The sequence below is a fragment of the Geospiza fortis genome, unplaced genomic scaffold, assembly GCF_000277835.1.
Source record: "Geospiza fortis unplaced genomic scaffold, GeoFor_1.0 scaffold59, whole genome shotgun sequence".
Lineage (NCBI taxonomy): Eukaryota > Metazoa > Chordata > Aves > Passeriformes > Thraupidae > Geospiza > Geospiza fortis.
Genome location: NW_005054381.1, coordinates 1,824,628 through 1,838,263, shown reverse-complemented (window position 1 = coordinate 1,838,263; position 13,636 = coordinate 1,824,628). Strand labels below are relative to the sequence as shown.

At 46.3% G+C, this 13,636-nt stretch overlaps 1 protein-coding gene across 1 annotated transcript in view; it reads right to left on the bottom strand.

Annotated features, from left to right (window-relative positions):
* The window catches only part of AUTS2 (activator of transcription and developmental regulator AUTS2), a 582,529-nt gene that overhangs the window by 125,914 nt on the left and 442,979 nt on the right, over positions 1–13,636 (bottom strand). The window lies entirely within an intron of this gene.

Sequence of the window (13,636 nt, the reverse complement as noted above, 5' to 3'; positions counted from 1 at the left end):
AACTTCAATCATGTTTACATGGGAATTTTAGTTCCTTGCAGAGTTTTCCTTTCACCAGCTGTTGTAGTGGATAGATTTAGTGGGGGTCTCAGGTGGAAAGTCAAACCTTTTAAATGAAGATATTTTGTCAGTACTGAGAAATATCAATTTTGCTTTGCAGGAGGATAAGGTGTCACTTTCTCATTCTCACAAAAAAGGAAAGAAATAATGTATCAAGACTGGATAACTGAGCCAAGAAGAAAACCAGCAGCAAAGCAGTTTTTTCCAGATATTTAATAAAAGTGAAATATTTTAAAGTGCAATGATGAAGTCCAGCTTTGAGCTCACTGCAGATAGAACAGTGGCTGAATTCTGAGCCAGTATCTTCCTAAATCCTCATGGTTTCTCTGGCTCTCTCCCTGCCCTTTGGCAAGGGTCTTCTTGCTGTTCATTCTCCCACACTGGCAGGTCAGGAGCTGATCCCGTGAGTCTCAGCAGATTTACACACCGGCGGCTGGGACACGCCTCTCCCTGACATCAAAGGCAGCTGTGTCATGTGCCAGGAGAGCCCAGCCAGCTCTTCCTGCCTCACAAGGAGCTCGGGAAGATCTGGGGCCATTCAGAGGCTGCAGTTGTGCCAGCTCCCTTTGTCTGAGCTCAGTCTCTGCCGAGGAGAGAGCAGAGCTGTGGGTGTCTGTGTGGTGCAGTTGTCCCAGGGCACTGCAGGAACGAGGGAGAGCAGGATGAAGGCAGGAGGAAGATGAGCGGGCTGGCAGCTGTAGGATCAGTCATGCAGCCCATTTCTCCATGGACTCACCCCTTCCCTCCTGCACCCCCGGGGCACTGCCCACACGCTCCTGTTGGCTCCTGAGCCTTACTTTGCTGGGAAAAAGCAAAGTAAACTTCAGTAAACACTCTGCACAGTGATGCTTCCCCCATCCCTGAGCCACACACCAGGATAACACAGCACCACCGCCCCTTTCTCTCACCCCTGTGGGCCAGTCCATGCCAAAAATCAAGGATATTAGGTGCAACAGCCAGAAAACAACAAGAAGGAAAGCCCTCTCCAGGCCTCAAACACCTCCAGCAGAGTTCACTAAGGTAACAGAAAGCAAATTCACAGCCTACAGAGATACAAGGACATAAATCCTTCAGGATGCTGTCTTATCTAGCCACACAGAAATTTAATCACCAAAGTCACTGCACAGTGGGGTGGTGAAATACATCTTAGTCTTGGTGCCTTTCAGAAAACAAGTTCTCCTTTTAAAAGGTGCTGCAGCACATTGTGTGTATATATTTAGATGTACACACATATATATGCTGTGTGTTTATGGGTATAAATGGATGTATCACTTGTACAGAGCTGTGGATAATGGCCTCTCCAACCTGGTGGCCTAAGCACTACACGGAGCAGTGTCCACAGTTAGACACAGAAGCATTAAAGTTGGTGGTGGATGCCTTCATTACCATTCAATCCGTGATTGCAACAAGGGAATAGGAATAATTTAAAAGTTTACCAAACAAATTAAGGCGTGCTTGGCAATGCATTCCTAGGACAAAGTGCCCTGGGCTGGTATTCAGACGTCCTTTCTGCACTGAGCATGAGGCAGATGTGACTCCTGATGTTTTGGTGACTGAAGATGTGGAAGTTGCTCAGCCCAGACATGCCAGATGGCCTCCCCCCTTCCCTCAAAGTGAACATGGTGGGACAGATTGTGGGTTCAGCTCAGCCCCACTGCGACAGCCTCCCAAGGGGGCACCTTGCTGTGTAACCTCAGTTTGGGGGGGCAGATTCAGAGCATAACCCTGACAGAAGACTGCAAATGAAAACACAGGAGCTGGGGATCCTAGGAAAGACTGAGAGACTATCACTGGGGACTCTGGACAGACAAGGAACCAAGGCATGTAAAACACAGTCCAAACCAAAAGTAGGAACAGCTTTTGGGTGGTGCCTCTTTAGCCTTTTCAGCCCTTTCAATCCACAATAATTATTTTTCATGCTGTTCTGCTCAGTGCTGTCCTGTGGCTCCAGGAAACACCAGATGTGTTTGACTAAAGAACAGGCTTCAGAGTTAACCAAGATGCAGTCCACATTGATAATGTATTCCTGTGCATAATGGCCTGGAAGTGCTGTATTCATGTATGAGCTTTCTCAAAATTATTTATTAATGGAAGAGATCATATACAATATTGCTCCTTAATATGCCTGAAAGACTCCCATAAACACACAGAATCTCACTCTGCTCTTTGAACAGGCACATGAGCCCTGAGTGCAGCCATGTTACACCAGCACTAAACTACTGCAAGGAAGGAGAAAATCAGGAATGTCTCAGGCAGGAGCCTGGCTCCCTGGGCTCCAGGCTGGGAGCACGTGAACGTGCAGCCACTGTGCTGTCACATCACACTGGGTTGCCATGGAGATAATTGCAATGTCATAACTAAAGGCTAATGTCAGCACCAGGTTTTACAAGGAAATGATTGGATTGTATTTTTAATTTACCCCCAAATTATTGCAGCTCCTCCATCAGGAAGAAAATGAGAATTGTATATTTAATTTTTTGACAGCAATGGAGCAGAATGTTGTGGTTTAGGATCTGGAAGTTTTTGCATCACTGTGTTTTTCTGAAGGTGTTCTCAGGTGTTTCTATACACAACTGTATTGAGACAGCAAGATAGAACTCACAGGCTACACATACGTAATAATAATAATAATATACTTATAGATTATGCTGCATGTGTACATCTATACACTGCTCTCCCAGCCTGAGCCTCATTTAGCAACTCTAACTGTTTTATTAACAATATTAATCAATACTTTCAAAATGCTCTCTTGACCTGAGAGTTGTTAAGCTGCTCTCTGGTAAAAACACATGAAACAAAATGAAATTTTAAATTATCTTCACGCTTGTTCTAACATGCTCTTTGCCCTTTCTGCCTGAACTGGTGCCTTCCAAGCTCCTGAGCTAAATCCAGGCCAGCATGGGGCCAAACTGCTGTTTTCTTTGGGACTAACTTCAAAGTCAATAAGCTTTTGCACAGCTCTACTCCCCTGGATGCTGGGAGCGAGCTGTGGAGCTGGGCGGATGGCAGCACTGTCAGCAGACAGGGAGCTTGGCCAGGTGGGGACCAGCCTTGCTGGAAGTGCACACATGGCATCATTCACAGCCCAAGGGAATCAATACTGTCATTGCTGCAAAGGCAGCTTCCCCAAAAGCTCTGCTGTGCAGCCCATTCTGAAGGCAAGAGTCAAAACCACCGTGCAAAGGCACCAAAGAGTGAAGAGACTAAACCTGGATCCCTGCAAAACAGATGCAAGAGAGGCAAGTGTTCATCTTAGCCTGCTGTCATTAACACCATTTGTTTGTTACATAGAGAAATTATTATTGCAAACATGACACAGACAGCCCGTGGAGGTTTTACTGCTGGTGAAACCCAAATGTGTCCCCTGTGTCACACAGGACATGGATGCTCTGGTTGTGCATGTCCCACCTTCCTGCACTCAACGTTTCCCATTCCTGGTGAGCACCAGGTGTCCCACAAATCCCACCCATGGCCTCCCTGCAGTGGGGCTGTGTCCCACCTCAGTGATCACAGAATGTTTGGGTTGGGAGGGCCCTTAAAGCCCATCCAGTGCCACTCCTGCCATGGCAGGGACACCTCCCACCATCCCAGGCTGCTCCAAGCCCCATCCAACCTGGCCTTGGGCACTGCCAGGGATCCAGGGGCAGCCACAGCTGCTCCAGGCAAGCCCCAGAGCAGAGCTGGAGCTGCACAGATATGATCAATAGCCACAAGAAAGAGAAAGAATGAGGAAAGAGAGATAAATACACAGAATCTCTAAGTTGGCTTAAAGGAAAACTGAAACAAAGGTAAAGGGAATTAATTTGGAAATGTTGCTGTTTTCTAATTGTTGGCAACTTGGGTTTGATGCATAAAGAGGAGAAAATGGTCTAAAATTATAGCAGTCTTTAACTCTGCTAACACAATTGCCCTTCTCCTCCCTCATATTAGATGTCTTTGCTGCCCAAAGTGAATTCCAGGAGATAAATAGCAGAGCATTTTCCAAAATCAAAATCCTTGTTTGGATCAATTGCACCCAAAACCTGAATGATGACACACAAAGCACTCACTTTTTGTGGCAGTTTAATGCCGAAGAATTTATTCCCATTGTCAGTACAGTATGGATTATTTGAGTATTAGGAGGATATACATTAAAATATAATGTATCTAATGTATAAAATGTAATGACTGCAGTGAGAGCAACATCATATTTGAGTAGAGAAGCAGAAGTAGGCTCTGTTGGAAGCAATTTGGCCCAGTTTGGAAAAACTAGCTGTCAAAAATCACAGGCAAATCCCAAACTGGCTGTTAGCAGCTCCCTTCAGCAAGCTCTGCTTCTTGCCTCTGCTGTCTGCTGTGGCCAAGCTGAGCCCAGCATTGCCCCTGTCCTTCCCTGAGCATTCAGGCCTGAGCACCAAAGGCTCATTCCCTTTCCATGCCCCACTGACCCCCTGCAACCTGCCCCATCCGGGAAACCTCTGAGCAGAAGGGTTCTCCTGAAGAATAAACTCAGCTTTAAGGATGCCACCACCCCTCTGGAGTCACAACATTGTTTCTTCTGTCTCACACGGGATCGCTAGAAGAAAAATGAGCACAATGGGAAAGGTACCAATTTAGCGTTCAGCACATGACCGAAAAAGAAGGCACAATGGTGTGAAAGTCAGCCAGTAATAAGTAAGCTGCACTTCCATAATTTCATAGGAAAATCCTTGGGGCACAGCCAGATTCTGAAAGAAGAAGGCTGTATTTATAGCAATCAGTGTGGTTTGACATATTTCCCCTAATATGCTAAATTACTCCTTCACTATCATCATAACTTCCCCTCAGTCATTCCTCAGCATCTCCTATTAGCCTGGCCTAAAAGCACTTAGGGAGCTTCTCCGGCTGTGACCTCTTTAAAAACGCGTTAATTCCGACAGCAGCGCCGCAATTACCCTGCCCGGGGCTGCCGAGAGCGCGGGGCTGCCGGGCCCCAGCACGGCTCTGCCGCTCCCCATCCCTGTCCTTCTGTCCCTGCTCAGCCCTGTGCCCAGCTGGGGTCACTCCGTGCCAGGAGGAGCGCGTCCCTCAGCCGGGCACACAGCCACGGCCCCGGAGGAGCCCCGGGCACGGGCATGAACCAGAGACCCCCAGCAGCCCCTGGCAATCCTCAGCTGCACCCTCAGCTCCAGCACTGCGCCCTGGACTGTTTTATGGATGACTTGCACGGTCCGTGCTTATCCAGAGCTACCACTACGAGCCATTTATTTAACAACAACTTGCCCTGATTTCTCACTCGTGATGATGTCCAGAAGTCCCACTGAAGCTCCTGGCTCTGCTGTGTGACGCTGTGTGCATCTGTAGGGAAACAAAGTCCTTGCCCTGAAGAATCCACAATCTGAAGAGGCAAATCTGTTATGATGAAGCATGTCAAACCTGATCACCATCCAGCGTCTCTGCATTTGCCTCTGCTCATCCTTCCCAGCCAGCCTCAAAAGAACAGTCATTACAGCCCTGCACAATTTCTGTGTGGCAGTCGCTGGCTTGTGTGAATAATGATGTTTAGTATTTTATCAGGTTATTCCATAACAAATACACCCAGTGATACTTTTATAATGATCATCTCAACACTCTGCTGCGCTCTCCTCAAAATACTAAGTGACAATAACGTAGTTCTGATGTTATTTTTTAAGTCACCTGCATTCTCACATCAAACAGAGACTTTTCCCGTAGAGCCAGAACTGGAAAAAGGATAATGCCCTTTTTTTTTTTTTTTAGGAAGGGGTGGGGGGGGAAAGAAATAAAATCATGCTTCTTCAACCTTTTTTCCTCCCGCTACTCGGGTGCTTGTCTTTAATGAGCAGCTCCAAATGACAGCTTTAATCACTGCCTCTGGCCACTGAAAGAGGCCGCTAATGATAGGAAAGAACAGAGGACCATTTGCATCAATCAGCTCTAGTCTAAATCACTTTTTATGATAATGCATCCAAGCGAAGAAGAACGTCTCTGATGTCTCCTGCATGATGATGTACCACAGTGCTGTCTCCTCATCTCAGACCTCCACATAAATCTCTTAAAGATGCACACACACCCCACCCTGTGCTGCCAGCGCTGGCCCTCGTTTTCTACACCATTAATGATCTACCACCAGGGTAGAGTCAGGAGAGGTTAAGCAATCAGTTCATTCAGTTTTCACTTTCTGCCGGGGATGCCCACTGCTCCGGGAGGAGGGGAGGGGAATACACAGACAATGCCTGGGCTGTCAAATAAATACAAATTTAGGATCCACAAAATTCCCGGTTTGCCACCCGTTACCATCAGGGGCTGGCACAGAAAAAACCATTGGGCAGAGTCCGGAGGGGGCTGCCTGCTAGAGCATCACAGCTCTTCTACACAGAGAACTGAACTGCTGCTAAAGCTTTGCTCTTGTGAGTACGCTTTATTTACACAGGAGTGCTTTCAGAGTGACTAATCCCATAAGCACAGATTACTCCCCCACCCACGGAAGGGTTTATGGGATCAAGTCCTGTAACAGTAAAACAGAAGAGCTGGTCCTGCACAAGACAGTGCCCTGATTAGATGCTGGCCTGAGACAAGATCTGGACTGAATTTCTGACAGGCTGAGGTCCCATGCCCAGCTCTGCAAACAGAGCTACAGCAGCTCCTCAACTTCCCAGGCTGCAGCTCTGTGTGTGAAGAGTTTCAGTGGCCACAAGACCCATAAGCACACACCCATTTATTCTGTACAGTCCATGCAGACACCCAGGGTCCTGCACAAACACACCCTGACTTGCCTGAGACTCCTGGGTCCTTCTACTCAAAAGCACCAAAGCAAGCAGAGGTCCCACAAGCAAGCCTGAGGTCCTGCAGCAACCTCCACTGCAAGGGTGAGATTTCCCCAGGCTCACCCGACCAGCTCTATGTGGAAACAGGGAATTCAGGCTGGACTGGGTCCCTCATTGCCTCTGGCTCCCTCAGGGCTCCCAGGCTGGTGCTGCTGGCTGACCCAGTGACCCGTGGGCTGCTGGTGAGCACTGGGGCTGGCGAGCTCTGCTGTCCTGGGATGCACAACACCCTCCTGCCAGGCAGGGCCTGTGTCAAAACAGCCTCCCCCTGCCAAAGCAAACTAATGGATGCACCAGCAGAGCCACCAGAGGCATGGGGGATGCATATAAATACACAGGGCTGCTTCTATTGTTTCCCTGAAATAAAGGAGAAAAGAGAAGACAATGTTCATTTGGTTTTGGAGTTTCTCCTAGCTGGCAGAATGCTGGCTGGAGGAAATGACACCCATTTCCCTGGCAAGGGCTCACAGTCCTCCGTCTGATCCTCCAGCACTGCCTGGAGAGGCCACAAGGGCAATGCTGAGGACTTTATGCTCCTGTAGTTTTGACTGACACTTCTCAGGACATGCTAATCACCTTTCAGGGAAAAAGAGAGGGAAAAGGTCCCCAAATAGGCAATTTTATTTAATCTACTGATGTTAATAAAAAAATTCTTTTTGCTTATGGAAACAGGCTAACCTCTGCAGGACTTAATCTTCCCCAGCAAAGGGAGCTCACCATGCTAGTTGAAGCATGGACACTTTTAATCTCCTGATTAAAACCAGGACTACTGTGACTGTGTTTATCAGGAGTAAAGGATGGAGGAGAGGGATTTATTTAGAGGGAGCAAAATGCTAACTGAAAATTATGATACCATAATTCTCTAGATGAAAAATCCTTCCAAGAAAATTGCCTTTTTAGCAAGACATTGGGTTCTGGTGGATCATTCAGGTCACACGTGGGCAGAGGCACTGGGGCTCCCAGTAAAGCATGTGGTTTTTGGTGGAAGGTGGCCAGGCTGGTCCCAGCAATCCGATACCAGGGTCCAGAACAGCTAATGGGAAGACTCACAATGGCTTCAGTGGGCTCTGTACTGGGGCTTTAGTAAATGCAATTAAAAAAAAAAAAAAAAAAGAAAAAGAAAAAAAAGAGACCAGAGCAGTATACAACAGCTGTAGTCCTCCTAAGCCTTTCTTTTTTGCAAATGCTTCCCTTGGCGGCTTTATTTCATTTTATTATAATAAACTTCAAAAGGTGTATTTGATCTGCCAGCATTTTTTTCCCTGTCCACCAGGAGTTCATTTCAGCTGTGCAAGGCAGCAAATACTGTACATTAGGTTAATTTTCATTTCAGCTGTACAACATACATTATTGTTTCACTGCTTGGCTTAAGTGAACTCCTGGTGGATACAGTCAAAACCATACCAGCAGATCAAATGTACTCTTTGAAGTTCCCTACAATGAAACATACTTTAAAAAAAATAAAAAAGAAAAAAAAAAGGAAAAAGCTTTTAGAAAGCTTTAAAATATCCTGAATTGTTTGGAGCATTTTAATGTTTTGGCTTGTCCCTTCTAAAACCAACTAATGAGAAATTTCATGCTGTCCATCATCCTCTCCAGCTTTTATTCCCAGAAGAAGTTATATTATGGATGAAGTATAAATTAATCTCTTTGCTGAATAGTTCAACTTAAATGAGTTTGAGGTGATTGCAAACCACATCAGCAGATGCTGTATATGGTGGCTTTAAAGTAAAAAACCCAAAGCCACTGACACTGGCATGATTTGAAGGCATGCCTCTGAAGTCTACAAACCATCTCCAACTGCAGGCCAGGAACATGCTGAATTTCATTATAAATCTCAGTGAGTGGAACACAGCCTTTGAAAATGTCACCATGAAATTCCCTCCTAGTCATAAGGGCTCCCCCAGCTCCCCAAGGATCCTGCCCCTTCCCTTGTGGATTTCCATTGGTTAAGTTGAATTATCCTTTTGTTTTCTTCATGCCCCAGCTTATCCTGACTTATTTTACTGAGCCAGCACAGAGTACAGTCCATGAAAGGGCACCAAACTACACCTGGGAAAGGCTGGCAGCTCCTACACCAACTTCACCACCAGGAGATTGTGATATGGAACTGCATCCCAATGAACACACTCCTCAGCACTTGGAGGAGACAACCTGACCCTGACTTCAGGCAAACTGCACTCTTTTCTCACTTGAGAACACGTAAAGCTTGTGATTAAATAGGATTAACCCAACAGGATCAGGTCTCTAGAAGAAAGTGGTTTCACTAACAAGTTGTTAGAGAAGAGCCCAAGGGCATTGGAAGGCTCACAGATTATCACCAATGGAACAAATGTCAGAGATGTTCAACCAGAGCCAAGTGAGCTCAGTGTCTGTGGTCTGGGTGGATTTCCCAAGTGAAACGAGTGCAGTGCTTTCAACATCCTGGAGGTACCTGTGGCACCCCCCGAGCCCTGCACCCCTCCCCAGCACCCACCTCCCCTGGCCTGGGGGTGCTCCCAGCAGCCCCTGGCCACGCCTGCTGACACCCCAGGGTGTTCACCCAGTCAGGAGCTGCCACCAGGGTGGGCAGAGTGTAAATGGCTCCGTGCTCCTGCCAGCCTTCTGCCAGGGATTCACAGCGCTGCGCTTCCCTCCCGTCATCATCTCACTGCCAACATCCCATTTTGGACCAAGTAATGAGCATTTCAAACACCCCCCACAGAAAGGAGGAAAAACAAAACACTTTGTGTACACCATTAGTTTTATGCATCTTGCAAATGCAGTTCCCCAGCTCGAAAATCTCCCACAGCTTTTGCTTCACTTTGAACAAAATCACGATGGACTTCTGATGAATAGCTCAGCTCAAAATACACTTGGAGGCTTTTCCTTGAATTCTGACTTGGGAGTAAATAACCTGCAGTGAAGCTAATTGTATTGAAAATTCAGAATATTGAGGAAATGTTACAGGTGATAAATATTTACCCTAAAGGAATTCAAAGGGAGTCTGTAACAATTTATTTCTAACCAATACCAAGTAATATTAAATTGCAGGGAAAATGCGGCCCCAAACCCTATATTTTTCCAACTTGTACTAATGATTGTTCTTTGTGAAAAATGCCAGAGAACAATATCCTTTAACCATACACAGCCATGTAGGTTCATACTCTGCGTTAGCATTTTTCATCCCAACGTCCTCTGCAAAACAAGGGATTGATGCTGCTTTCACTTAAATTGGTGTAACTAATTAGACCCAACTAGAATTACTCCTGATCCTATTCATGTAAACAGTCTTGATGACTTCAGTGGTGCTATTAGTGAAAATAAGGACTCACACAGAGCAAGGATTTATGGGCTCAAATCCTCTCTATTTGAAGCCTCAGTAAAATGCAGCCAATTCCAATGCAGAAGGAGAAAGCTGAGCTGTGCACAGCTGAGGAGTGGAAGAGGAAAAAAAGGGGAATATTTTTGGCCAAATAAATTGGGAGAGAAATCACTCTGTGAAAGAACTGTCAAATAAAAGACCTGGTACAGAGATTTTCAAAAGAGGCACCTGGAGAGAGGCAGGGAAATTCAGAAGGCACTGCAGCCACTGGAGGCTGTGAGCGCTCAGCACCCCACGGCTTCCACCAGAGCCCTCACTTGAGAAAGGTATTTGAGAATGTTGATCCACACAGGACTTTTCCTTTAAGCTTAAACCAGGGAGGACACGCATGGAAATGTAAATGGTTTCATTCTGGGCTTGAAAATTCAGATCAGCTTTGTGTTTCAAATGAACCAGTTCATCCAGCCATTGCAGTGCCTAAATTCAGTCCCTCAAGCTAATGCTAAAGCAGATGATTACAAAATAAAAGGTTCTCCTAAAAAAAAAAAAAGGAAGAGGGGGAGAAACTATATTAATCACTACCAGAAAACATCTGTTTTTAAATGAGGTGTTTTTGATCTACACTGTTTGTGATGCAAGAGGAAGGCTTTGCCATCCATATGACAACCAGATCTTCATTTTGTTGGGATTAGGGGTCAGCACAGGGGACTGGGGGAGGGAAGAATGGGAAGGGAACAGGAGAAAGATTCCTCTAATAAATGCCAGGACACTTACTCTGTAAACACAACCTACAGACCATGAGTCACAAGTCCACTCTCAATGTTTCTGCATGATTTATATGAGGATAGATCAATTAGAAGTTGAATGTTTTATCTCATTTGATATATGAGAGGCTTCTCTTCAAACACCCTTAATTTTACACCAGGAGTAGGTCCAAAATGAAGATTCTGCAAACACAGACACTTAGGAATTGTTATTTCACACAGAGAAGTTCTGCTTCTGTTCATCATTTCTGTAGCTGAAACTGTTTCAGAATGGACAACATCATCAGGGTCTTTGCCCCCTGACAGCGGCAGAGATGGAGCAGAGACCTGACTCTGCCACCAGCAGACCGAGAACAGAATTGACCAAGTTTCCAAGTCTTGTTCCCAGGCTTTTAAAATTTTAACTTAATGGTCTGAAGAGAAAAAAGAGAAGAAAGGGATGGTCTTTTACCCAAGAATCGAGTCTGAGCTCATCCTGCAGCAAGTGAAGGACATCTTGATGTGGAGAGAGCCCTACAGTGCTGAGACAAGCAGGCTCTGCACCAGTTGCTTTTTCATCTTCATTCACCCATGGCCGTGGCATTTCAGCTGACAGTGCTTCAGGCCACTCCTCCCCGAAATGACTGGAATTGGCTTTCTGATCTGACAGAGAAAAGGGGCTCAAAAATGCTTGAGGATGTTCAGGTAAAGGTTTAGAGTAGCTCAGATTGTATTCCTGCAAGGGTACTTGCTATACATGCTAACTTGGCTGTCATGTCTGTTTGCCTGCTGTGCCAGAAACTATGTTAAAAAAATCTGGTTTATTCACACATATGTACAAGTTCCTCCCAGCTCTGGATCCCATGGAAAGCAAGCACCTCAAAGCACATTTCCTTGGAGGATTTTGTCTGACCCACCCCTCTTGTCACCACCTTTCCTGTAAGAGTCTCTCTCCTCAACACAGCTGAAAAATATTGCCTTAGAAATATCTTTGTATAATTTCATTTTTCTGCATCTTCTCATTGCTCACAAGAAATTCAGAAATCACATTCAACACATGAAAGGGGAGTTTCAGATTCCAGGAAACATGAGAAACACAATTCAAGCATTGCATTTCCTCCTGCACCATGAAAAAGTACAAGGACACAAGTTTATTTTTCACTGAGAGTGACACAAGCATCTGACAACCTGCATTATTATGAACATAATTATTTGAATGTTGTGTTTAACATTGCTCCTTATCTTTCCCAGTACACACAGCAGTGTATGGTAGGGTGAGCAGGGTAAGTGAATACATCACTCCTTCCCTCCGTCTGCTCCCCTTGCGCTTTAACCGTACACAAGAGCGCACGATTAAAATGGCTTAATTAATCCTCAGGCTTTAAAGGATGGCAGCAGCAATGTTCAACTCGTGTTCAAATGCATGCAACCACCTCCAAAGGAGATACTGAGTATCTCCTGAAGTGCCTGAAGAAGGAAACTCCGCTGTTGTCTTTGTACCTGCACTCAAGATCAGGGATAAGGAGCAGGGCCCTGCCAGGACCCAAGGACACCACAGACCCTGCTCGTGTTTTGTGCCCAAGGAGCTCTCCCAAGAGACTATCCAAGCATGCATGCATGGAAGTACAGAAATTCACACAGCTTTTCTGCTACATGAGCTACATGTTCTTCCTGTTTCCCTCTGATTCCCCAGATGACTGGCAGCCACCCAGTTACACACCTTAGAGGCCAGGACAAACTTTGCTGTTTCCATTCTGTAATAAAGGCCCAACAACCCATTCCAGATCCTGGACCCACTGTGGATATCCTTCACCTGGTGATTAAAGCTACAACAACTTGCTCTCCGTGGGTCAGTTGGAAATTTGAGCTGGAGAAAAAGGCTGCTGCCTACTCATTAAGTGGTGTGTCACAGGGAAAGCTGATTACAGCCATGCTCCCAAATCTGTGTTGGCTTCTGATTAGTTTTCTGGTAGAATTAAGGTTTTGCTTTTGACCTACAAAGCAGTGAATGCTTTGGGCACTAATTACTTAAAAGCTCACTCCTCCCTCCTCGCAGTAACATGACAAGCTGTGGTTAGTGGGTGTTCTCGAGCTGACAGTCCCTTGGGGGTTGTTTCACTGCAGAGTGAACTTAAATAACTCAAGTCCTATCAACACACAGGAGCCCTTAACTCACAGCCCAGACAAGCTCTTTAATTCTTTCATCCAGGGACATAAGTTAAGCCTTAAGGCACTTGGCTGCTGTGACAGATGCAGCCCGTGAGCAGCAGGAAGGGACGCGCTGGGACAGGCTCGGTGCTGTCACTGAACTGCTTGGGCTCCCCGGGGACACACGAGTGCTCCACCCTTAGCTGGGAGCTCCTGCTGCCCAAGGAGCATCCCCTGGGCCAAGGAGGGATTGAAGTGGGAAGGTCCCAGAGCAGGGATGGCCACAGTGTGGTTCTGAGCTGGGGCTGCAACAGGTTACTGTGGTGAACTCTTCAGAGGGGACGTAAAAATGAACAGTCTTAGCCCAGGTGGCACCAGCCTTGACCAGGGGCACCTCTTGCTCTTAAATGCCCTGACTTTATTAGACCTTCCTGCAAAATCCACCTTCCCTCTTGGGATGGACCAGAGACTTCAGCTGGCTGGTTATGGTAACTGTGGCTGCTCTGCCCTTTCAGTTCCTGCTGCCAGCCACCCAGATTACATCTCAGCACAGCTGGGGGAGAAGAGGCCAGCAGGAA